The sequence below is a fragment of the Hemitrygon akajei genome, chromosome 26 (genome assembly GCF_048418815.1).
Source record: "Hemitrygon akajei chromosome 26, sHemAka1.3, whole genome shotgun sequence".
Classification (NCBI taxonomy): Eukaryota; Metazoa; Chordata; class Chondrichthyes; order Myliobatiformes; family Dasyatidae; genus Hemitrygon; species Hemitrygon akajei.
Genome location: NC_133149.1, coordinates 45,597,311 through 45,625,221, shown reverse-complemented (window position 1 = coordinate 45,625,221; position 27,911 = coordinate 45,597,311). Strand labels below are relative to the sequence as shown.

Genomic DNA, 27,911 nt, shown 5'->3' with positions numbered 1-27,911 from the left:
CCCCTTTGAACATCTGTTTCCAATTTACTCTCACTAGTCCCTGCCTCATCCCTTCATAGTTAGCCCTTACCCAGTTAAGCACTTTACCATTTCGTCTGATTTTATCCCTTTCCATAGCTATGCTGAAGCTAAGGGAGTTGTGGTCACTCTCACCAAAATGCTCCCCCACCAAGAGGACTGTCACCTGGCCAGGTTCATTACCCAGAACTAGATCCAGTATAGCCTCTGCTCTCGTCGGCCGGTCCACATACTGTGTCAGGAATCCTTCTTGAACACACCTGACAAATTCAGCCCCATCTATCCTCCTTGCACTCAGGAGGTGCCAGTCAATATGAGGGAAGTTGAAATCACCCATAACTACTACCCTGTATTTCCTGCTCCATTCTAAAATCTGCCTGCTTATCTGCTCCTCGGTGTGCCGAGGGCTATTTGGGGGCCTATAGACTACTCCCAGCACAGTGATTGATCCCTTCCTATTACTGACTTCCACCCACACCGACTCAGTCCTCCCTTTCTATAGCAGTGATACTATCCCTGACCAGCAATGCCACTTCCCCCCCCCCCCACCCCCCCCGTTTCTACCTCCCATCAAGCCTGCCCGCCAGGATATTGGTCCCCCTGGGATTCAAGTGCAACCCATCCTTTTTGTACAGGTCACACCCGCCCCAAAAGAGGTAAGTAATTTCACTTAACTATAACATTTCACATTATATTTCCATAAAAATCCTAATGTGAAACTTGTGAGGGTGAAAATCTCAATGTGTTTAATCAAATATCTGTGATGCAATTTGAAAAGCAGACATCATAGTGTAATGCTTAAATGGTTTCTTTAATTTCGACAGGATTTATTGATAGTGCTGGAAATGGCATTCATAGCTCACAGGGTGGGAAATAAAATTAATGTGGCACAAGGCTTGTCGGCGTTGATTTGCTGGTTTAAAGTGTTACCAGCATTGAAGCTATTAAAAATGGAAGTAAATTATAGAAATTAAAAAAGAAATAAAAGCACACTATACCCCCTGCCTCCTAGTCCATAGCATCACAAGCACCATTGAAATCAGTTATGTCTGTATAAATTGGCGCAGGCAATTTCCCGAGCACATACGTTGGGGAATTTCAGCAACTTGGTAGCTTGCTCTTGGATCGGTGGCAGTGTAAACTGATAGATTTAGTATTCTGAATCTAAAAATAAGTTAGAACTTCTGCATTTGACAATGCACGTGCGGTGGTGTCAAACCTAAAATGTTTAAGTAGTTAAGTGCCTGTGATTTCACTTGGAGCTGTCAGCATTAACCCCCAAGATCAGATCCATTATATTTCTTAATTATTTTGAGATGTAGGCAAGATTCATTTCATTCTGAATACAAATTTGAATACATTTTGAATACAAAAATAATTTTCAACTGCAGCAGTTGTGTTCAGTGTTCTATTTCAGAGTTTTAAGTGTGGCCTAAATAACATATACACTCAGTGACCACTTTATTAATTACCTCCTGTACCTAATAAAGTAGCCACTGATTGTATATTCATGGTCTTCTGCTGCTGTAGCCCATCCGCTTCAAGTTTTGACGTGATGTACATTTAGAGATGCTCCTCTGCACACCACTGTTGTAACGTGTAGTTATTTGAGTTACTGTCACCTTAAATCAGAATGGCCATTCTCCTCTGACCTCTCTCATTAACACAGTATTTTCATCCACAGAACTACTGCTCACTGGATTTTTATTTGTTTTTCGCACCATTCTCTGTAAACATTGAAATTATTGTGCATGAAAATCCCAGGGATCTCAATTACTGAGATACTCAAGCCCCCCCATCTGGCACCACAATCATTTCATGGTCAGAGTCACTTGGATCACATTTTTTCCCCATTCTGATATTTGGTTTGAACAACAACTGAACCTTTTGGCCATGTCTGCATGCTTTCATGTATTATGTTGCTGCCACATGATTGGCTGATTAAATATTTGCATTAACAAGCAGGTATACAAGGTGTACCTAATAAAATAGCTACTGAGTGTATAACTTGCTGGATGTCTTGGTTGCAACCTATGTATTTTTTAAGGCACAAAATTGATCTCAGATGAAAAAATTTGGAATCTCATCTTGTTTTTGAGGAAAGTGAGAAAGCAAATTTCTCAAATAAGAGAGCAAGACTAATCTGAGTGCCTTCTTGAATCACATATTTCTTTCATTTTACTAGAGAATGGGTTTCGGCAGGTACAGAGAAGAGTATTGTATGTTAATGACTGTGAAGCAGAGTGGGAAGTCTCTGATCTTGAGAAGGATGAAAGTTTAGTAGACTGTAAATCTAGAAGAGGTTTATCATCCAGGGAAGCCACAGACTTTCTGGAGACTGGCAATTCCAATTGAAAAAATTGCTTTAGTCTGTTCTTTCCTGGTGGCAGCTAATGAGTTGGAGAGTCTGGCTCAGATGGATGGGAAGGCAGCTAAGAGTATAGAGATTATTAAGATATGGATACGGGAGTGTAAGAGGGATGGTAAAAGGATGGGGAGAAGAGGGGAATAGGCAAAACTTTTGGGAAGGGGGCAGAGTTGTACATGAGATATCAATGTAGGAAGATAGGCAAGTCCTGAGTTGGAGGCGAGAGGAATTAGAGTATTGCATCAGAAATATGGAAGGCTGATGAGAGGAGAGGAAAAGGTGAGCGGGGGGGAAGAGGGAGAGATTTCAAATTGGCATTTAATTGGATTGAAGGCAGCAGTTGGTTTTCTCCTGGCTTTCTTGACAAGGTTTTAATTCTCTTTTTTTTTTTTTTTTTTTTTTCTAAATTTTATTTAAATTTTTAAATAATTACAAGTGAAGAAAAAAAAAGATATGTGACCCTTCCCCCCTCCCCTTACTCCCTCCCCCCTAACTACCCTATATAAAAAAAATTAAGAAAGAAAGAAAAGAAAGAAAGAAAGAGTGCCTGGTTGTTGGTAGGTCTCCACATGCTCCATGGAGTTCTTAATAACTTTAGTATATATATTTATTTTTTTTCCCCAAGTAGCCATTAATTTTCTCTTCAGAGCACCTATATATTTAATCCTGTCTTTTGTAAATAAGGGCCCCAGATTTTCAAAAATGTTTCATATTTATCTCTTAAGTTATAAGTAATTTTTTCTAATGGAATACAGCCATAGATTTCTTTTTTCCAACAATCTATACTTAAATATGTATCTGATTTCCAAGTAATTGCAATAGCCTTTTTGGCTACAGCCAGCGCAGTTTTTATAAATTCTTTCTGATATTTATTAAGTTTGAGTTTTGGTTTTGTCCCTTCAATATCACCTAGTAAAAGTAATATTGGATTATGAGGAAGTTTTATTCCCGTAATTTGTTCCAATAAAAGTCTTAAATTTGTCCAAAAAGGTTGAATTTTAGAGCAAGACCATGTAGAATGTAAAAATGTACCAGTTTCTTGGTTACATCGGAAACACTGATCAGATAAACTTGGATTTAATTTATTTATTTTTTGTGGTGTAATATATAATTGATGTAAAAAATTATATTGCACTAATCTTAACCGAACATTTATTGTATTTGTCATACTGTCAAGACACAGTCTTGACCAATTTGTTTCTTCAATTTTAATATTCAAATCACTTTCCCATTTTTGTCTTGACTTATGGACTCCTTGTTTAGTTGCCTGGTTTTGAATCAAATTATACATACAAGATATAAATTTTTTAATATTTCCTTTTTGAATTAAAATTTCTATTTCTTTAGATTTCGGCAATAACATTGTTTGACCTAGTTTTTCTCTTATATAAGCCCTTAATTGAAAGTAACAAAATAAAGTGTTATTTGATATTTTATATTTATTCTTTAGTTGATCAAATGACATTAATATACCTCCTTCAAAACAATCTCCTATATATTTAATCCCTTGTTGAAACCAATTATATAAAAGTTGGTTATCCATTGTAAAAGGAATAAGTCTATTTTGAATTAAAGATCTCTTTGCTAATAAAGATTTTTTTGTCTCATCATCAACATTTATCTTATTCCATAAATCAATCAAATGTTTTAATATAGGAGATTCTTTCTTTTCCCGTATCCATTTAGATTCCCATTTATATATAAAATCTTCTGGTACGTTTTCTCCTATTTTGTCCATTTCTATTCTAATCCATGCCGGTTTATCTTTCTCAAAAAAAGATGCAATAAATCTAAGTTGATTTGCTTTATAATAGTTCTTAAAATTTGGAAGTTGTAACCCTCCTAGATCAAATTTCCATGTCAATTTTTCCAACGATATTCTTGACATCTTACCTTTCCAAAGAAACTTCCTCACATATTTATTTATCTCTTGAAAAAACTTCTGGGGTAATTGTATTGGTAATGATTGAAATAAATATTGTAGTCTAGGGAATATATTCATTTTTATAGTATTTACTCTACCTACTAATGTTATTGGTAATGCCATCCATTTATCAAGATCCTCCTGAATTTTTTTTAAAAGTGGTAAATAGTTTAATTTATATAAGTTTTTTATGTCATTATCAATTCTTATACCTAAATATTTTATACCATTTGCCGGCCATCTAAATTGAGTTATTAATCGACATTGACTATAATCTCCATTAGTAAGAGGTAAAATTTCGCTTTTATCCCAATTTACTTTATAACCTGATATTTTCCCATATTCTTCTAGTCTATAAGATAATTTACCCAATGAATGTAATGGATCTGTTAAATAAAGTAGAACATCATCAGCAAATAAATTAATCTTATATTCTTCCTGATTAACTCTAAAACCTTTAATATCTGGATCCATTCTGATTAATTCAGCTAATGGCTCTATTGCCAACACAAACAAAGCAGGTGACAATGGACAACCTTGCCTAGTTGATCTTGTTAACTGAAATGGTGTCGAAATTTGACCATTCGTCACTACTTTAGCTTTGGGATTAGTATTCAAGGCGTTAATCCATCTTATAAATGGTGTTCCTAATCCATATTTTTCCAATACCTTGAATAAAAAATCCCATTCCAATCTATCAAACGCTTTTTCTGCATCTAAAGCAACTGCCACACTCATTTCCTCCCTCTTTTGCGCTAAATGGATTATACTAATTAATCGGGTTACGTTATCTGCCGATTGTCTATTTTTAATAAATCCTGTTTGATCCATATGCACTAATTTTGGTAAACATTTAGATAATCTATTAGATAAGATTTTTGCTATTATTTTATAATCAGTATTTAATAAAGAAATAGGTCTATATGATGCTGGTTTTAGAAGATCTCTATCTTTTTTTGGCAACACTATTAAAACAGCTGTTGAAAAAGATTCTGGAAGTCTATGTGTTCTTTCCGCTTGATGTATTAACTCCATAAAAGGAGAAATTAATAAATCTTTAAACTTTTTATAAAATTCAGGCGGAAAACCATCTTCTCCTGGGGATTTATTACTTTGAAGTGATCCTAGAGCTTCTTCAACTTCCTTCACTGTAAAAGGCATACCTAATCCCTTCTGTTCTTCCATATCTAATTTTGGAAGAGTTATTTGTGCTAAAAATCTTTCTATCTTAGCATCATCGTTTTTTGATTCTGATTTATACAACTCAGAATAAAAGTTCTTAAAAGCCTCATTAATTTCTAGAGGTTTATAAGTAACCTCATTCACTTTTGTTCGGATTGCATTTATTGTTTTGGAAACCTGATCTGTTTTTAATTGCCATGCAAGGACCTTATGTGATCTTTCACCTAGTTCATAATATCTCTGTTTAGTTCTCATAATTGCTTTTTCTGTTCGATATGTCTGGAGTGTATTGTATTTTAACTTCTTATTGATAAGTTGTCTTCGTTTTTCTTCTGTCATATTTCTTTGAGATTCTTTTTCTAATTTTATAATCTCTTTTTCCAGTTGATCTATTTCTATCATATATTCCTTCTTAATTTTAGAAGTATAACTTATTATCTGACCTCTCAAATATGCCTTCATTGTTTCCCACAGTATGAATTTATCATCAACTGAATGTAAATTTGTATCTAAAAAAAACTGAATTTGTTTTTTCATAAAATCACAGAAATCCTGTCGTTTTAGTAAAATTGAGTTAAATCTCCATCTATAAATTGATTCCTCTTTATCTATCATAATCATTGTCATTATTAAAGGAGAGTGATCAGACAATATTCTTGCTTTATATTCCACATTTTTCACTCTATCTTGAATATTCGTTGATAATAAGAAAAAATCTATCCTTGAATATGTTTTATGTCTATTTGAATAAAATGAATAATCTCTTTCTTTTGGATTGATTCTTCTCCATATATCAATCAAATTTAGATCTTTCATCAATGATAGAGTTAATTTTACTACTTTTGATTTTGTAATAGCCTTTATTGATCTATCTAAAACTGGATCTAGACAAAAATTAAAATCTCCACCTATTAATATTTTATCATGTGCATTAGCCAAATTCAGAAAAACCTCCTGTATAAATTTTACATCGTTTTCATTTGGTGCATAAATATTCATAAGTGTCCATAGTTCTGAAAAAATTTGACAATGTATAATTAAATATCTTCCTGCCGAATCAATTAATACATTTTGTATTTTAATTGGTAAGTTTTTATTAACCAATATTGCAACTCCTCTCGCCTTTGAATTAAATGAAGCTGCAATAACATTTCCAACCCAGTCTCTTTTTAATTTCTGATGTTCTATGTCCGTTAAATGAGTTTCTTGTAAGAAAGCTATGTCTATTTTCATTTTTTTAATATATGTTAAAATTCTTTTTCTTTTTACTGGTCCATTAAGCCCATTAACATTAAAACTTAAAAAATTCAATAAGTTAGTCATTATTTTTAATTATGTTACTCCAATCTATAATAATACCTAATCTTTCAACTGTCATGGTATCTTGGGAAATCTTTTTAGAAGTCTCCATGTTGCTATGTGTGTCCCCACCAATCATCCAGGCAAAAAAGTAAAAGAAAAATAGAGTATAAGGAAAAAAACAAAATACCCCCCTACTAATGTTGTGAAAGAAAAAAAACACAACATTACCCCCCTCTGTTGTACGGGTCATGGCAATCGCCATGATTACACACGTGAATCCCGTAGTAACCGATTCAAAGTTCCCCATCCCCCCCGCAACGTAAAAAGTATATATATAAGAAAAGGAAAGAAAAAAAAACACATTCTTATCAATTAACATTTCTAAAATTTTACTTTTCTCCCTTGTATCGTCCTTAAATGTCCATCAATTCCATTCACTGTCTCTATCTTCATCTTTAACCATTACATTTATAAGTCTCTACGTTGAATTAGGGAATAGATGGAAGTTTTTGTGCGAACACCTCCGCATCTCGATAATCGGAAAAAAATTTTTTTCCCTCTTCCAGAAAAACTATCAGTGTTGCTGGGTGACGCATTAAAAATTTATAACCTTTTTCCCATAAAATTTTTTTTGCTGAATTAAATTCTTTCTTTCTCTTCAAAAGGTTATAACTTATATCAGGATAAAAAAGAACTGGTTTCTCTGCTATCATCAATGGACCCTTTCTTCTTTTGGCACCTTGGGCAGCCGCCCTCAAAATCTTTTCTTTATCCTGGTATCTTAAACATCTTATCAAAATTGATCGCGGATTTTGTTCATCTTGAGATCTTGGTCTTAAAGCTCTGTGTGCCCTTTCAATCTCAATTGAAAATTCTTCCCCCATTTCCAATTTTTCAGGAATCCATTTTTGAAAAAATTTTATTGGGTCTTCTCCTTCGATGCCTTCTTTAAGTCCAACAATTTTAATATTGTTGCGTCTATTAAAATTTTCAAGTTTATCCATTTTTTCCACGAGTTGTTTTCTTTCTGATGTCCAGGCAATATTATCTACTTCCATTTCCTTCATTCTTCCATCCATGTCTTCCATTTTCATTTCCAAATCTGTAATTTTCTTTTCCATTTTTTCTTGTTTCTTTGTCATATTATCAAACATAGCCTCCATACTCATCATTTTTTCTTTCATTACTTTTTGGTTACTTTTAATTACTTTTAATGCTTTTAATTTATGCATTATTTGCCTCAAAATCTTGTATATATTTTCAAAGGACTTCTCATCTCCGTCTTTACCTAGTTGTTCCAGAGAGTCTGATTCTCTGTCAGAGTCGGTGTCACTTTCAGTTGAAGTCGCTGTTGGGATTTGTAGTTTTTGCTGTTGTCGTTCGCGCACGCTCACTCCTGTAAGCTTGCGCAGTTCTCGTTGATCTTTTCCTTTCGAAATGGCCGATGTTGCTGCAGTTTCCTGTTCCATTTCGCCAGTAGCGTGTTGTACCTGAGTCCGCGGTTCTTCGGTAGAAGTAGGCCTTGATTCTTTTCGAACTTCAGCTGTCTTCGCGGTAGTATTTTTCTTCGTCCTCTGTCTATGAGGCATAGCTTGAAACAATCCAAAGTAATTTATAAGTAACCTTATGAAAGTATTGGCTAGTTCTTCTTCATTTAAGTATTAATTTATTGGTTTTTTACGGGAGGGCTGGGTTCCAGCGTCTCGATCCTACGTCATCACGTGACGTCCCCCCAAGGTTTTAATTCTCAATGTCCACACTAAGGCTTTAATTCTCAATGTCCACACTAAAAGAATGACCACCATTAAGTTTGTTGGTGTCTGTGGAACAACTCTTTACAAGTAATCATTACTCCTTTTCTGAAAGTATTGATAGCAGATATTAGAAACAGAAACATAGAAAGTCTACAGTATAATACAGGTGCTTCGGCCCACAATGCTGTGCTGAACATGTACTTACTTTAGAAATTACCTAGGGTTTCCCATAGCCCTCTATTTTTCTAAGCTCCATGTACCTATCCAGGAGTCTGTTAAAAGACCCTATCATATCCGCCTCCACCACTGTCGCTGGCAGCCCATTCCATGCACTCACCACTCTCTGTGTAAAAAAAAAATATTAAAAAAAAAAAAATTCTTACCCCTGACATCTCCTCTGAACCTACGCCCAAGCTCCTTAAAACTGTGCCCTCTTGTACTAGCCATTTCAACCCTGGGAAAAAAGCCTTTGATTGTCCACATGATCAATGCCTCTCATCATCTTATACACCTCTATCAGGTTTCCTCTCATCCTCCGTTGCTCCAAGGAGAAAAAGCCAAGTTAACTTAACCTGTTCTCATAAGGCATGCTCCCCAATCCAGGCAAAATCCTTGTAAATCTCCTCTGCACCCTTTCTATGGCTTCCACATCCTTTCTGTGGTGAGGCGACCAGAACTGAGCATAGTACTCCAAGTGGGGTCTGACCAGGGCAATATTTTATATCATTTTAAAAAAAAATTCTTTTGTGCTTTATCAGATATTACATGTGATTGCAAATGGTAAAATTGCATAAATTAAATACAGAATGCTGGGCAAAACTCTATCCCAGCCTACTTAGTCTTTTACCATAGCTGAAATTTTACTATCCTGGCAACATCCTCCTAAACTTAACTTTTACTCTATCCATTGGAACCTCATATATTTGTGTGCAGAACTGTACCCAGTATTCATGCCATGGTATAACATAGTGTTAAGCATTTTATTGCAGCCTCTCTGCTCTTGTGTTATGTCTTGGCTAAGGAAAACATTTGTGTATGAGTTCTCCAGTTCTCCACATCTTCCTGGCACAACAAGGTAAGGAAATACATAATAAATCCTCCCATTTATTGTGTATTTCCTTGCTTTGTTGCACCTCCCCAAATGCATTGCCTCATACTTCTTTGGATATATTTCCTTTTTCTGACTAAACTATATCTTCCTGTAGTGTAAAGCATTCTTCCCCACTGTCAAAAACAGGTGCTATTTTTTTGTCATCTACATTCAAGTTTAAATCATTGTTATGTAGCACAAAAGGCAAAGGACTGATTACTGACACTATGAAACTCCACGAGGAGCTGCTCCGGTTAAAACTACCTAATTTGAATAATAAATGGGTACCTGTATTGAGCAATACACCCAAAATGCTGGAGGAACTTGGTTGGTCAGGCAGCATCTCTGTAGGGAGATGAACAGTCGACATTCAGGCTGAGACCTTCATCGGTCCTGATGTGATTTTTCAGGATTTCCAGCATCTGCAGAATCTCTTTCATCTCTAATGCAATTGTATTGAGAACCCAATAATATATAGGTTATTAATTCATCATTTAGTAGTCCGAATATATATACCATCAAGGCAGCGTTTCCATTCTTTGTAATCAGTACCCTCATTATATCATATTCTCCATAGTCTGTCAGTAATATTTAGATAGCAAGATAGATACTTTATTAATCCCAAAGGAAATTAGAGTATCACACTCTAATTACACGTGCACAGATATAAATATTAGAAGAGCAATAGAAAGGATAAAAAATAAGTTACCTCAAACAGCCCAACAGGAGGGAAGCCATCGCTTCCCTGGTATAGGTTGACTCATTATAGAGCCTGTGTGCATACATCTACTGATGCTTCTGGACACATCATCAGTGATGTTCCTGGAATCATCGGGTGTTTCGGGTCTTTCAACATCATACACCCTTCTCCAGGTGACCCAGCCGGGGCTGATCAGACCCGAGCTTGTGTCCAGATAGCTAGCTACACATGACTCCATGGCTCCCCCTCTTGAGCCACAACCATCTTGAGGCCCTCTCTGCCACATCGGTGGTACTGCGGATGGCTCTCCTCTTCCTCTCTCCCTCGATGCCCAAATTGCTGTAGGCTCTGGCTAAGGAACGGGCTGTGAATCCCCTACAACCAACTTCCACTGAGAGACACCTCGCTCTCCATCCAGCCTGCTGGCAGTTGCTGACCAGTCCTGTGTACTTAGATAGCTTCCTTTCAAAGGCCTCTTCCAAATGATCTTCCCATGGGACTGTCAGCTCCAGCATCGCCACCTGCTTCATAGACTCAGACACAAGGACAATGTCTGGTTGCAGGGTGGTGGCTGCGATATGGTTGGGGAACCCTAGCTGCCTTTCGAGGTCCACCAACAGCTGCCAGTCTCTTGCAGCACAGTTGTTTCAGTATATTACTAAAAGTGTTCCTCTGTTCAGCCAAGGTGGCATGCAGAGGGTGAGTAACATTGTCTAGTATTACCATGGTTTTAGAACAGAGAGTATGACTGCAAGGCCAGTTTTCTGTTCTGTGTGTCAGATGTGGGATGCTCAGGAGACTTCCAGCCTCCCCGATTTCCACATCTGCAGCTCAATAACCTTCAGCTTGTTAGGGAGAGTGAGGAGGTGATAGACAGGAGCTTACAGGCAAGTAGTCACCCCGGGGCCACAGGAGACAGATAAGTGAGTGACCGTCAGGAGAGGGAAGGGAGGGTGTCAGATAGTGGAGAGCAACCATGTGGCTGTCTCCCTTAACAATAAGTACTCCACTTTGAGTGCTGTCGGTGGGGGGGGGGGGGGGGGCGGGGGGCGGGGTGTGTGTGGGTGGACCTACCTGGGGGAAGCAACAGTGGCTGTGCCTCCGGCACCGAGTCTGGCCCTGTGGCTCAGAAGTGTAGGGAACGGAAGAGGAGGGCAGCAGTAATAGGGAACTCTATAGTTAGGGAGGCAGGCAGGCGATTCTGTGGGCGCAAAAAAGAAACAAGGATGGTAGTTTGCCTCCCAGGTGCCGGGGTTCTTGATGTTTCTGAGCGCATCCAAAATATCCTTATATGGGAGGCTGAACAGCCAGAGGTCGTGGTACATATTGGTACCAGTGGCATAGGTAGGAAAAGGGTGGAGTCCTGAAAGCAGAATACAGGGAATTAGGAAGGAAGTTGAGAAGCAGGACCTCAAAAGGCAGTAATTTCACAGTAAGTATAAGAATAGAATGAGCTGGAGGGTAAATGTGTGGCTGAGGGATTGGAGCAGGGGGCAGGGATTCAGATTTCTGGATCATTGAGACCTCTTTTGGGGCAGCTGTGATCTGTACAAAAAGGACGGTTTAAACGAGATTTGCAGGGGGGTGAAAACCAAAGTGAAGAGACAAAGGATGGGGGGGTTGGAGCACAAGTAGAGACACCTTGTATGGAGTTTGTGAGGAAGGATGGGCAGATGTTAGATCAAAGATGCACTCAGCCTGATGGTTTGAGATGTTTATGATATACTTTGCATTAAAATAGACACAAGGCAGATGAACTTAGAGCGTGGATCAATACGTGGAACTGTGACGTTGTGGCCATTACAGAGACTTGGATGTCTCAGGAGCAGGGATGGCTGCTGAATGTGCCAGGCTTTAGATGGTTTCAAAAAGAACAGAGAGAGAGGCAAAGGAGGTGGGGCGTGGCATTGCTAATTAAGCATAGTGTTACGGTCGCAGAAAAGGAGGAAGTCATGGAGGGGTAGTCTACTGAGTCAGTGTGGGTGGAAGTCAGAAACAGGAAAGGGGCAGTAACTCTACTGGATGTTTTGTATAGACCCCTGAATAGTAACAGGGATATCGAGGGGCAGATAAGAAGGCAGATGCTGGAGTGGTGCAATAATAGGGTTGTTGTGATGGGCGATGTTAACTTTATTAATATCGATTAGCATCTCCTTAGCACAACGGGTTTAGATGAGGTAGAGTTTGTTAAGTGTGTCCAGGAAGGTTTCTTGACGCAATATGCAGATAATCTAACTAGAGGAGAGGCTGTACTTGATCTGGTATTGGGAAATTAACGTGGTCAGGTGTCAGATTTCTCAGTGGGAGAGCATTTTGGAGGTAGTGACCACAACTCTATCTCCTTCACCATAGTGCTGGAGAGCAATAAGAGCAGAAAATTTGGGAAAACATTTAATTGGGGTAGGGAGAGATATGCAATTAGGCAGGAACTTGTGAGCGTAAATTGGGGGTAGATGTTCTCGGGGAAATGCATGGCAGAAGTGTGACAAATGTTCAGGGAATATTTGCATGGTGTTCTGCATAGGTATGTTCCATTGAGGCAGGTAAAAGAACCATTGTATACAAAAGATGTAGAAAATCTAGTTAAGAAGATAAAAGCTTACGAAAAGTTCAGAATACTGTTAGAGCTCTAGAAAATTCCAAAGTTGCTAGGAAGGAGCTTAAGAATGGATTAGGAGAGCTAGTAGGGGCCATGAGAAGACCTTAGTGAGCAGGATTATGGAAAACCCCAAGGCATTTCACATGTATGTGAAGAGCAAGAGGATGAGCCGTGTGACAATAGGACCAATCAGGTGAGATCGTGGAAACGTGTGCGTGGAGTCGGAGGAGGTAGCGGAGGTACTTAATGAATACTTTGCTTCAGTACTCACCAGGGAAAGAGACCTTGGCGAATGTGGGGATGACTTACAGGAGACTGAAACGCTTGAGCATATAGACATTAAGAAAGAGGATGTGCTGGAGCTTTTGAAAAGCATTAAGTTAGATAAGTCACCGGGACCGGATGAGATATACCCCAGTCTACTGTGGGAAGCAAAGAAGAAGATTGGTGAGCATCTTCCGATGAACTTTGAGTCATCAACAGGGACGGGAGAAGTACTAGATGATTGGAGGGTTGCAAATGTTGTTCCCTTGTTCAAGAAATGGAGTAGAGATAACCCAGGAAATTATAGACCAGTGAGTCTGACTTCAGTGGTGGGCAAGTTGTTGAAGAAGATCCTGAGAGGCAGGATTTATGAGCATTTGGAGAGACGTAATCTGATTAGGGATAGTCATCATGGCTTTGTCAAGGCCAGGCCATGCCTTATGAGCCTGATTGAATTCTTTGAGGATGTAACAGAACACATTGATGAAGGTCGAGCAGTGGATGTAGTGTATATGGATTTCAGTAAGGCATTTGATAAGGTTCCCCATGCAAGTCTCCTTCAGAAAGTAAGGAGGCATGGGATCCAAGGAAACCATGCTTTGTGGATCCAGAATTGGCTTGCCCACAGAAAGCAAAAGGGTGGTTGTTGATGGTTTGTATTCTGCATGAAGGTCAGTGACCATTGGTGTTCTGCAGGGATTTGTTCTGGGACCCCTCCTCTTTGTGATTTTTATAAATGACCTGGATGAAGAAGTAGAAGGGTGGCTTTGTAAGTTTGCTGATGACACAAAGGTTGGGGGTGTTGTGGATAGTCTGGAGGGTTGTCAGAGGTTACAGCGCAGCAGCAGTAGGATGCAGAACTGGGCTGAGAAGTGGCAGATGGACTTCAAGCCAGATAAGTGTGAAATAGTTCATTTTGGTAGGTCCAGTTTGAAGACAATATAATATAAGTGGTAAGACTCTTTGCAGTGTGGAGGATCTGAGAGATCTTGGCGTCTGTGTCGATAGGACACTCAAAGCTCTACACAGGTTGACAATGTTGTCAATAAGGCGTATGGTGTGTTGGCATTCATCAACCGTGAGATTGAGTTCAAGAGCTATGAGGTAATGGTACAGCTGTATATAAGACTTTGGTCAGATCTCACTTGGAGTACTGTGTTCAGTTCTGGTTGCAACACTACAAGAAAGATGTGATACTATAGGGAAAGTGCAGAGGAGATTTACAAGGATGTTGCCTGGATTGGAGAGCATACCTTATGGAAATAGGTTGAGTGTACTCGGCCTTTTCTCCTTGGAGCGACAGAGGATGAGAGGTGGCCTGATCGAAGTGTATAAGATGATGAGGGGCATTGATTGTGTGGATAGCCAGAGGCTTTTTCCCAGGGCTGAAATGGCTAACATGAGGGGGCATAGTTTTAAGGTGCTTGGAAATGGGTACCGAGAGGATAAGGCAATGGTGAGGCCTCACCTTGAGTATTGTGAACAGTGTTGGGCCCCTCAGTGGACCAGAGCACTTAACTCTGCTCCTGTGTTTATGGGATGTCAGGGATAAGTTTTTCACACAGAGAGTGGAATGCATTGCCGGTGGTGGTGTTGGCAGAAGATAAAATAGGGTCTTTTAAGAGCCTCTTAAAAGGTACATGGAGCTCATGAAAGTAGAGGGCTATGCGCTAGAGAAATTCTAGACAGTCTCTAGTATAGGTTACATGGTTGGTATAACATTGTGGGCCGAAGGGCCTGCAATGTGCTGTAAATTTCTATGTTCTATGTTTTTTTTGTAGGGTCCTTTGTTCTACTGCAGCCTCAAGTGTGTCCAGTTTGACTTCTATAACAGAGCCAGCCTTTCTAATCAGTTTGTTGAGTCTGTTGGCATCAACCGTGTTGATGTTATTGCCCCAGCACACCACTGCACAGAAGATTTATTTGGAAGCAGTAGTATGTGCAAGTCACTGGCTATATTTGACATTGATTCGTACTGGCATTCATACAATAATTGTAGAATTATTTATTTCAGTGTCAGGTAGTTTGTAATTTTATTCAAAAGCAGACTTTGCCTACTTGGTCCCTATGATTTATCTTAATCTAAGTTTCTGATTCAGTTAATTTTGACATTTTGTCTAATCTGTTGTTATGCCCATTTAGTATTACAGAAGTGTTCCTATTCTTTGAGCAACATTTCTCTCGAATAACATTTAAATTATGAATTAACTTTATAAGTGAAACTAAATAATGTTAGTAAAGCAATTCAAAGTATTAGTAGAAATGCTTAAAATTAAATACTAACTGGTTGTTGGAGAAAACTTTGAGCAAAATGGAGTACACTGGATTCAGTAAGTTGTAGCTATATTTAATTGTCCTTGTCACCATCCCTGTGACATTTCGTATAATGTTTCTTGCCATTATAACTGTCAGAATTTTCTTTGCTAAAACTGCCATATATTACTGCGCTATCAATATAAAAATCACGAGTATAAGGACAGAAGTACTGGCTGTTCCATGGAAACGTACTGAATAAAAATTCTGGATTTCTGCAATCCTAAAATTTATCAGGTTCCATATAGAATAATTTCAAAAACTGACTGTTAAGCTTTTGATCTGATCTGAGGGTTTAAAAGAAGGAAGACATTTGGAATTGCAGCTTACTTCTCAGTTTACTGTTGTTTAATGTTGTATTGATTACTCTGCTCTACAGCTCATCTTTTCACATTTTTAAAGCTTCCAGTTCTTAATTTTTTTCAAAATGTTTCCCATAGAGCTAAATTTACTGTTTAATTAAACATAGTTCTTCAAAGAATCAATGAATATTTTGTTTGCTTGATTGATTAGAATTTTCTTCCGATGATCTAGACTAATTGTGTAATGCTTATTGATCTATTCTCTTTTCTAGTAACTTTTCACAAATTAGAGTTGGTGCTGATTTTACAAGGATACAAAATCCAATTATAACTGAGAAAACATCTTTATTCATGTTTAATACAATACTTTATTTTTTGTAATGAAATTGTCAAGCAGGACATTTTTAAAGCGCAACATGCAAAAATAAAAATCAATGATTTTGCACAGGAAATTATTTGTGGCTAGATAAATCTAGGTCAGTTAGAATTGGTCTTTTCATTGACCTAAAAATCAATTTTATTTGGAGATGTAGATTTAATTCCAGATTTGCAATAAGTTCCTGTTTGCCTTCATCTAAATATGTTTTTCTCTGGTTCAGAAATTAAATGATTGGTTCATACTTTCAGAGTTGCTTCCAGATATTAATTTATTCTGGTGGTTGGTGCAGTACTCTGCAGACTGATACTAGTCTATCAGTTAGTGATGAAATTGCTCTGATTTCCATACCTGCAGCATAGACTTCTAGTTTTGATTTTACTGAGAGTATATATTTTATTATTTACTCTATACTTTTTAATATTTCTCTTATAATTATTGTTTTGACTGATAAAGAAGTCGATGAGATTTCACAACATGATCATATCCATCATTTGCCATAAAATGGTGACAAGGTAGCATCTTGCTTCCATTGTATTATTACAAATAATGCATTCTGCATCTGATATTAAAAATACCAATTAAAATCTATCCTTCGAAAGTTCAAGGAAATCCTCTTGTGAATGTGTCAATGTTGTCAGGGGGCTTACATGAATAAAGTAATGTAAAAAACTATTATGAAGCCATATAAAGTTTTGTATCAAATTACTTAGAAACTGCCCTGTTTAATATTCTGAACATTTTTTTTGTGTTTGGAAATCCTCCAGCTTGAACCTTTTCAGAGTCCTGAATGTTCTGGTTCGTATTTTAAAATTGAGCTAACTTATCTGTATAACTCAAGATGTGCTTTGCTGTCACTTATTGCTTCCAAAATATTTATATTGTTTCTTTTAATACCTCTGTAACTCAAGGCATTTCATCATGGTAGTTAACAAATTTTGGTTTCTGGCACTCAGCAGCTGTAATATGTGCCTTTGTTTTGTTATCTTGTCTGTCACTTCTTTTATACAGTGCAATTTAGTATTTCCTCACCATCTCTTGAGCAATATTCTGTTATACAGTTGTGACCTCTTTTTCTCCTGCGATTATGTATTTGAACTTTACTGACAAGAATTTTCATTGTTGCTGCTTTTGGTGCAGCTAGTTTTCAAACTGCCATTTTTTGTCCTCTTCAAATCTGTTCTTGCACAGGAGGTCTCGAAATATCTGCATGAGGAAAAATGATTATCACATCGTAGCTCATTAATCCAGGGGGCCCCTTCAATTCACTACTTCCATAAAACAACAATTTCTATCTTTAAAATTTCCAGACATTCTTTCCTTCCATTGTCGCAGCTCAAGTTGTGTTAAATGTTCTGTGAGTGTCCTGACATTAATTAAAAATATACACATCTCTTGTTTGCACTTGTGTCCTTATGTTCAATTGTTCAATTCAAGTGTTTCAAATTGATCTTTTCTGTACAGTTTGCTTTATTAAGTCTGTGTGTAAGATGAAGGGTTTCGGCCTGAAATGTTGACAGTTAATTTTCCTCCTCTGTTTGTTGAATGTAAAAGCTGTTTTGAAAGTTTGGAGAAGGTCTCTTTGGGAGTGTGTAAGTGCTTTTAGAAGTTCTCTATGGAGAGAAAACAAATAATGTTCACGAGTTGTGAATGCATATAGCTAAGTTACCATTTGATAACATTTTTTGCAGATCTATTTAGAAGCTATATTTGATGCTCAGAGGAAAAGAAATACAATTCAACCTTTGTTTAAAGTAGATTAATGCAAAGTTCTTGTTCAAGCCTCAGGCTCCTTCCCTGCCCTCAGTTACCCAACAAGTAATTTCTTTTTCTTCTCCATCACCTCTTTTGAATTTTGTTTTTTTTTCTTAAAAGTAATTTGTGCATTGCCTTGTATTCACACTCTAAACTGTAGGCTCAATATTCATCTGGTTTAAAATCCACCCATCCTATTCAGTGATCCTTTCAAGTTGCCTTATACGTTTTTCAGTCCTAAATAAAAAATGCAGTTGCTGTTCTTGTAGCTTTCTGTTATTTGCAATTGATTTAGAATAATGTAATTGGTTTCTTCTGTATACCACTGAATGCTATGCTGTTAACCAATATGATTTTGTTGAATGATTAATAATGAAATTCTGACAACTATGGCAATCAGTTCTTTGTAACCTAGGGGCTCCGCTGAGGACATGAGATGCAGGAACAGCTTCAACATCCTCCTTATTCTTTTACTTTCTTTATCATGGGATTAAAATGATTGATAATGTACTGACTGTGGCCTCATCTGTTTCTGCACTATTGTCAATTATGTTGATAAGTTAGTGATGGAATTGTATGGAATTACATAGAAATAACCACATAGAATATGCTCTGTGCCTTAAACAGTCTGCAGTGGTATTTATAGTACACCCAGGCAGTCACTCTAATCCAACATAGCTTTCATTATTCCCAGTGTTTGTTTAAAACTCTTTACTCATTAGAATTTTATATGCTTTCTTTTTTAGCATCATCTGAAAGTTTGGGTACCTGAAACATCATCTGAAAGTATGTAGCACAGATAGTTCCAAAGCAAAATCTTCAGCAACTGGGATTTGCATCCAGTTACATTGAAAGCTGTTCTACTCTTCCTTTCCTCTGTTTCAACCAACATTTTATTCTTGTTTGTAATATTTCTTTTCTGTTCTCCAGCATTTTTGGCCAAAAGTCTCTTTGTCACACTTGAGATGCTCTTCTGCACACCACTGTTGTACCGTGTGGTTATTTGAGTTACTGTCACCTTCCTGTCAGCTTGAACCAGTCTGGCCATTCTCCTCTGACCTCTCTCATTAACAAGGTGTTTTCACCCACAGAACTGCCGCTCATTGGATGTTTTTTTGTTTATTGCAGCATTCTCTAGAGACTGTGGTGTGTGAAAATCCCAGGAGATCTGCAGTTTCTGAGATACTCAAACCACCCCGTCTGGCACCAACTATTATTCTATGGTCAAAGTCACTTAGATCACATTTCTTCCCCATTCTGATATTTGGTCTGAACAACAACTGAACCTCCTGACCATGTCTACATGACTTTATACATTGATTGGCTGATTAGATATTTGCATTAATGAGCAGATGTACAGGTGTGCTTAATAAGGTGGCCACTGAATGTATCCATTCTCTAACTTCTAGAAATTCCTGATAGTGCAATTCCATAATTACTTAGACCATTTGGTTCCTTAATTAAATAAATAAATATTCCCCCCCAAAAAATTGCACCCTTAGTTAGAGATTATGTTGGGTTTAGATATAACAATTCTTGTTGCCATTCTGCACTTGTAGTATTCTGCGCTATTTTGTTTCCTTTCCAAAAAAAAATTGTTTTGGCTTTGAAGTTCAAATTCAGTAATGTGATCCCTGGATTCTGGAAGGAGAGATTGAGCGGGATTGGCTTCTCATTCTATTCAGTGTTTACAAAACTGAGAGGTAAATTAATTATTCTGAGGAATTAACGGGGCAAATGCTGAGAGGCTGTTTTGTCTCCTGGGAGGGTTCAGAAATATGATTCAACATAAATGTTTGGCCATTTGGCACCAAGATGAGGGCAAGTTTTTGTCAAAGGGGATTATGAATCTTTGGATCTCCAAAGTATCAATATCATATGATACACACTATTGTAGACATGTATCAGTGAAGTAATTTCACAGCTGGAATAAGTGGGGCCACAGCAGGGAATTCAAGGACATGGGGAACTGGCAGGCAAATGGATTTGAGATACAGGGATCAGCCATGATTCTTAATGTCTGAGCAGGCTCAAAGATGTGTGTGCAATATTCTTCCTTCTATTTCTTATGCTTTTTTGTTTTTTCGATGAAAATATTTACTGTACTATACTGGCTAGCTTTGAATCCAGGAAATAATTCTGCATTATTTATCGCAAGATAAATGTTCATAATTGTAAACTTCCTTATCATTTCACCTCCACCCTTCTCAGTGCTGTCAGAAACCATAAACAATGTGCTGGAGGAACTCAGTTGGTCAAGCACCAGAGGCCCCTTCGCTGATCCTTGCCTAGCATCATTGGTCACAGACCTCCATTCAGAATATCATACCGTTCACTACTGGAGGTCCTTAATAATGGACGCTGCCTTTTTGAGACGCCGCTCCTTGAAGATGTCTTGGGTACTTTGTAAGCTAGTACCCAAGATGGGGCCGACTAAATTTTCAACCCTCTGCTGCTTCTTTCGGTCCTGTGCAGTAGGCCCCCCCCATACCAGATAGTGATGCAGCCTGTCAGAATGCTCTCCACGGTATATCTATAGAAGTTTTTGAGTGTATTTGTTGACTTGCCAAATCTCTTCAAGCTCCTAATGGATTATAGTCACTGTCTTGCCTTCTTTATAACTGCATCAATATATTGTGACCAGGTTACATCGTCAGAGATCTTGACATTCAGAACTTGAAACTGCTCAGTGTCTCCACTTCTGATCCCTCTATGAATAAATATTGAAACATGAGATAAAGAGCCTTGAAATTGAGTCCATAGATTGTGGGAACATTTCAATGATGGGGAAAGTGAAGTTGAGTGGTTATCCCCTTTGTTCAAGGGCCTGATGGTTGAGGGGTAGTAACTCTTCCTGAACCTGGTGGTGTGAGTTCTAAGGCCCTTGTATCTTCTTCCTGATGGCAGCAGCGAGAAGAGAATGTCCTGGGTGGTGGGTGTCCCTGATGATGGATGCTGCTTTCCTGCAATAGCATTTCATGTAGATGTGCTCAGTGGTTGGGAGGGCTTTTCCTGTGATGGACTGAGCCGTATTCACTGCTTTTTGTAGAATTATCTGTACAAGAACATTGGTGTTTCCATACCAGGCTGTGATGCAGCCAGTTAATATACTCTCCACTACACATCTATAGAAGTTTGTCAGAGTTTTAGATATCAAACCAAATCTCTGCAAACTCCTGAGGAAGTAGAGGTGCTGCCATGCCTTCTTCGTAACTGCACTTGTGTGCTGGGCCCTGGATAGATCTCCTGAAACAATAGCGTCAGGAATTTAAAGTGTTGACCCTCCAATGAGGATTGGCTTATGGACATTTAGTTTCCCTCTCCTGAAGTCAATAATTAGTTCCTTGGTCTTGCTGACATTGAGTGAGAGGTTGTTATAATAACACCACTCAGCCAGATTTTCAGTCTCTCTCCTATAAGCTGATTCATCACCACTTTTGATTTGGCGTATGATAGCAGTGTCATCAGCAAACTTGATGTAAGGAATTGGAGTTGTGCTTAGCCACACAGTTATAAGTGTAAAACGAGTAGAGCAGTGGGCTAAGTACAGAGTTTGTGGTGCACCTGCGCTGATAGAGATCGTGGAGATGTTGTTGCCAATCTGAACTGACTGTGGTCTACAAGTCAGGAAATTGAGGATCCAATTGCACAAGGAGGTATTGAGGCCAAGGTCTTGGAGCTTATTGATTAGGTTTGAGGGGATGATAGTATTGAATGCTGAGCTGTAGTCGATTATTAAAAAAAAGCATCCTGATGTATACATCTTTACTATCGTGATGTTTCAGGGTTGAGTAAAGAGTGAATGTTATGGCATCTGCTGTGGATCAGTTGCTCCTGTAGGCAAATTGGAGCAGATCTAAGTCATTTCTCAGTCAGGAGTTGATCACCGACCTCACTATGGATGTAAGAGCTACTGGGTAATTGTCATTGAGGCAGGTTACCACGTTTTTCTTGAGCACTAGTATAATTGAAGCCTGCTTGAAGCAGGTTGGTAGCACATACTTTTGAGGCGAGACGTTAAAGATCTCAGTGAACACAGCAGCTAGTTGATCAGCACAGGTCTTTAGTAAGTGGCCAGGTACCTCGCCTGGGCCAGATACTTTCCGTGGGTTCACCCTCCTGAAGGCAGCTCACTCATTAGCTTCAGAGGTTGAAATCATAGGATCATCGGGAGATGTGGGAGTTTGTAATGGTTCTTCCATGTTTTGATGGTCAAAGTAAGCAGAGAAGTCATTGAACTCACCTGGAAGCGAAGCCTTGCTGTCCCCCATGTCACTTGATTCAACTTTATAAGAGGTGATATTATTCAAGCCCTGCCACAACTGTTGAGCATCCTTCGTTGATTCAAGTTTGGTCCGGAATTTCTATGTTGCCCATGAGATAGCTTTCCAGAGATCGTACCTGAACCTCGTGTAGCTTTCTTGGTCACTAGACTGAATGCTTCTGATCTGGCTCTCAGCAGATTTCAGATCTCATGGTTCATCCAGGTCTTCTGGTTGGGGAAGACTGAATGATTTAGTGGCAACACACTTGTCTACAACTGTTTTAAAGTATATTACAACCATGGTGTATTCATTCAGATCGCTAGATAAGCAGTTGAACACGGGTGAGTCCACTGACTCAAAGCAATCTGATAGCCAGCTGCTCTTCTGCCTCCTGCAACCACTTCTTTGCTGTCCTAATCTCTGGAGCTTTGCTCTTTAGCCTCTACCTGTATGCAGATAGGAGAAGGACAGCCAAGTGATCTGATTTACCAAAATGCAGTCTGGGCAGGAACAGTAGACTTTCTTTATCTTTGTATAACAGTGGTCTGGTATGTAGGGACCTCTGCTGCTATAGGTTATATGCTGATGGTAATTGGGCAGGGCTTTCTTCAAACAAGCCTGGTTGAAGTCTCTGACTGATTTGAAATGCATCAGGATGGACTGTTTCTTGTTTGGAGATGGCATCATGCAGTAGCAAGGTAGTGTTCATTTTACTTTTCATTGTAACTTATAACAATTTTTTTATGTCTTGCATTGTGCTGCTTCCACGAAAACAACAAATTTCAGGACATGTCAGTGATAGTAAGCATGATTCTGATTCTGTTTAAGTCTCTTGTACTTCCACTGCAAAAGAACCAAGCCCGCAGTGAATTCAACCGCTGACTTTTTTCTTGATGTATCTTCGTTAGGCTTAAGCTCTGAATTCTGAGTTGCTATCCATCACTGCTGCTCAATCATTTAAAAGAACATTTGCACACAAGCTCATAATTTGCTAACTTGTAAACAATGAAGGAATAGACATAGAATGTAGCATGCACTAAACAAAGTGAGTGAACTTTTATTGTAGTTTGTTATCTATTATACAACAAAATAAATTGTTAATTTTCTGAAAGTAACACTGGTTAAATATGCGTGAATGTACTGTATGTATGTGCATACATATGTGCTTTTATCTCTAGGTTTTGATTGTCCCTGTGATAATTGAAAATGCTGATATTGCATTCTAGATAGCAGTTACAAAGTGTATTCATTATACCTTTCTGTGCTGTATTCAGACCTAATTCAAAGAATTAAGAGGACATTGATAACCCGTTGTACTACTAAAACCTGAATATGAAACATGTTTCTACTAAAAATAAGAAATTATTTTTTATGCGCTTTCATGATTATTTATGTTGCTTCAAGAGCAAGGGAGATCAGTTTGACTAATTATTTCAGATGCAGACCTGAAGTATATATTTTAATTGTAACCCAGACAGGTAGTGTTTTAGAACTATGAAATGCATTTTGAGATCTGAAAGCACATAGTTATTAGTTTCCTTACCCCGGACTGCTTGCTTCTGCCTGTAACCCAAGGTCCAGAAACCTGACTGTCCAGGTAGGCTTATTGTTTCTGTCTGCTCCTGTCCCACTGAACTCATGTTGTCATACCAAGACTCTATTCTATCCCCCTTAGTTCAGTCCCTTCCCACCTAAATCCATGTCACTTTTCATGCCTTCAGTCTCCTCAGTAACATTCAATTCCCTGGCCCTGACTGCCTCACTTTCACCATGGATGTTCAGTCCCTAAACACTTTTATCCCCCATCAAGAAGGCCTCAAAGCTTTCCACTTGTTTCTTGAAAAAAGAATCAACCAGTTTCCCTCCACCACCACCCTCTTTCATCTGGCAGAACTGGTCCTCACCCTCAACAATTTTTCCTTCGGCTCCTCCCACTTTCTCCAGACTCAAGAAGAAGCCATGGGCCTCAGCTATACCTGCCTCTTCATTGGTTATGTAGAACAGTGCATGTTCCAAGTCTTTTCCGGTAACGCTCCCCCAGCTCTTCCTCTGCTATATTGATGACTGCATTGGTACTGCTTCATGCACCTGTGCTGAGCTTATTAATTTAATCAATTTTGCCTTTAACTTCCACCCTGCCTTAAATTCACCTGGTCTATTTCTGACACCTCCCTCCCTTTTCTCAATCTCTTTGTCTCCATCTCTGGAGACAAACTGTCAACAGACATCTTGTATAAACCTACTGATTCTCACAGTTATCTTGACTGTACCTCTTCCCACCCTGTCTCCTGTAAAGATGCTATTCCCTTTTCTCAGTTCCTTTATCGCTGCATCTTTTCTCATGATGCGGCTTTCCTTTCCAGGACATCAGAGATGTCCTCCTCCTTCAAAGAATTGGGTTTCCGTTTCTCCACTGTAGATATTGCCCTCACCCGCATCTCCTCCATTTCTCGAATATCCGCGCGTACCCCATCTTTCCGCTGCCTTAACAGAGATAGAGTTCGTCTTGTCCTTACCTACCACCCCATGAGCCTCTGCTTCAAACACATTATCCTCCACAATTTCCGCCATCTCCAAAAGGATCCTTCCACAAAACATAGCTTTATCCCCCCACCCCAAGTTTTCCACAAGGATCGCTTCCTCTGTGATTCTGTTGCCCATTCGTCCCTCCCCACTAATCTCCTTCCCGGTACTTATCCCTTCAAACAGCCAAAGTGCTACACCTGCCCACTCACCTCCTCCATCACTTCCACTCAGGGCTCCCAACAGTCATTCCAGGCAAGGCAACATTTCACCTTTGAATCTTCTGGGGTTGTCTATTGTGTCCGGTGCTCTCGACGCGGTCTCCTCTACATTGTTGGAATCAGTTGTAAATTGGGTGACTGCTTCTTCAAGCACCTCCTGCTCCATCCATCAAAAGCAGAACTTCCTGGTGGCCAAACATTTTAATTCTGACATGTTGATCGATGACCTCCTCTTGTGCCAAGATAAGGCCACCCTCAGGGTGGAGGAGCAACATCTTATATTCGGCCTGTGTAGGGTCCAACCCGATGGCATGAACGTCGATTTCTTCTTCCAGTAAATAATTTTTCCTTCCCCCCTCCTCTCTTCTTCTATTCTCCATTCTGGCCTCTTTACCTCTTCTCACTCACCTATCACCTCCCCTTGGATCCCCTCCTCCTTCCCTTTCTCCTGTGGTCCACTCTCTGCTTCTATCAGATTCTTTACTATCCAGTCCTTTACCTTTCCCACTCATACTCACCAGTCTTCACCTTCCAGCTCGCCTCCTTCCCCTCTTCCCACCTTTTTTATTCTGGCATCTTCCTCCTTCCTTTCCAGTCCTGAGGAAGGGTCTCGGTTGAATTGTTGACTGTTTATTCATTTCCATAGATACAGCCTGACTTGCTAAGTTCCTCCAACATTTTGAGCGTGTTGGTCTGGATTTCCAGTATTAGCAAACTTTCTTGTGTTTATGTTAGTTATTAGACAGCTATTTGTTGTTTACTGATCCCATTTGGCACTCGGGATTCCTCGAAGTGCCAAGACCTCAAGTTATTAAAATACTTGGTGGCTACCAGATGTATTGTAAGGTAAAATTAATTTTGAGATGTATAATTTGATCTCCATTTGCCATTATGTAGGTTATTTTGCAATACTGAATAATTTTAATAGGTAGACAATGTATTTTTGTGGACTTGGAGAATAATAAAACAATGTAAATTTATAGGTTGCAACTCAGTTTCTGTCTCTCTGTATTATAGTATTAATGTTTAATGCATTACATTTAAAAAGAAACAGAAGCTTTGTTCTATTATAAACTGGTTAGTCTTCTCGATTTTGCAGTGTACATGCGATTGCGAATTTCTCACTCAGTTTACACTGCACAAGGTTCCACTCTATTGTCATTTAGTGTTCTTGAAGTTGCCAGGTAGTAATTAACTGCCAAACTTCTTAAGTTGGAATCCTGCAGCTGGAATTAAGTATATTTATACATCATTTTCATCAGTTTTATGAATAACATGCAAAATAAATTTGTTACTGTGGTTGATTAGATTTTTTTGGACTTGGAGTTCAAAATTGCACCATCTTGGATCGCAAGACCCTGCAGCGGATAGTGAGGTCAGCTGAGAAGATCATCGGGGTCTCTCTTCCCGCCATTACGGACATTTACATTGCACGCTGCATCCGCAAAGCAAATAGCATTATGAAGGACCCCATGCACCCCTCATACAAACTCTTCTCCCTCCTGCCGTCTGGGAAAAGGCACCAAAGCATTCAGGCTCTCACGACCAGACTATGTAACAATTTCTTCCTTCAAGCTATCAGACTCCTCAATACCCAGAGCCTGGACTGACACCTTACTGCCCTATTGTCTTTTTTATTATTTATTATAATGCCTGCACAGTTTTGTGCACTTTATGCAGTCCTGGGTAGGTCTGTAGTCTAGTGTAGTTTTTTTTTCTGTGTTGTTTTTTACGTAGTTCAGTCTAGTTTTTGTACTATGTCATGTAACACCATGGTCCTGAAAAAAAAATTGTCTCATTTTTACTATGTACTGTACCAGCAGTTATGGTCGAAATGACAATAAAAAGTGACTTGACTTGACTTGAATATACCCAGTTCATAAAACAAAAATGGTACTTTTTTGTTGAAAATCCAATTACCTGGATTAATATAATTTTGTGAATATTTCCTCAGAATCAGAACCAGAATCAGGTTTATTATCACAGGCATGTGCCGTGAAATTTGTTAATTTAGCAGCAGCAGTTCAATAATAATTAAAAAAAACAGGAAAAAATAAATTAAATCTTATTCAGTATACTTTATATAGTATATCTATATTGAATAGATTAAAAATCGTGCAAAAAACAGAAATACTATATATTAAAAGAAAGTGAGGTAGTGTCCAAGGGTTCAATGTTCATTCAGGAATTGGATGGCAGAAGGGAAGAAGCTGTTCCTGAATTGCTGAGTGCGTGCCTTCAGGTTTCTGTACCTCCTACCCGATGGTAACAGTGAAAAAAGGGTATGCCCTGGGTATTGGAGGTCCTTAATAATGGACGCTGCCTTTCTGAGACAGCGCTCCTTGAAGATGTCCTGGTACTTTGTAGGCTAGTACCCAAGATGGAGCTGAGGTAAATTTTCAACCCTCTGCAGCTTCTTTCGGTCCTGTGCAGTAGCCCCCCACCCCATACCAGATAGTGATGCAGCCTCTCCACGGTACATCTGTAGAAGTTTTTGAGTGTATTTGTTGACATACCAAATCTCTTCATACTCCTAATGAAGTATAGCCTCTGTCTTGCCTTCTTTATAACTGCATCAGTATGTTGGGACCAGGTTACATCCTCCAAGATCTTGACATTCAGGAACTTGAAACTGCTCACTCTCTCCACTTCTGATCCCTCTTTGAGGATTGGTATGTGTTCCTTATTCTTACGCTTCCTGAAGTCCACAATGAGCTCTTTCATCTTACTGTCTGCTATGAAATTTGTCTTCTCATTTTCCTACAGTTTTTGTTGATTTTCTTAACATATTTTGTGGTAAAAAATCTCCTAAGAATTACACTTAAAGTTTTCTTGATCTCACTGGTCTGACAAATGATAGCTCTTACTTTCTCAAGAGTAATTCTCAGGAGATATTTTGTGAATCCAAACCTCATAGTCTGCCCTCATTGAATTCCCTGATCTTTTATGATTTCA

At 38.7% G+C, this 27,911-nt stretch overlaps 1 protein-coding gene across 4 annotated transcripts in view; it reads left to right on the top strand.

Moving 5' to 3' along the window:
* Window positions 1–27,911, top strand: part of sik3 (SIK family kinase 3) — a 344,954-nt gene that overhangs the window by 235,952 nt on the left and 81,091 nt on the right. The gene's annotated exons all lie outside the window — the stretch shown is intronic.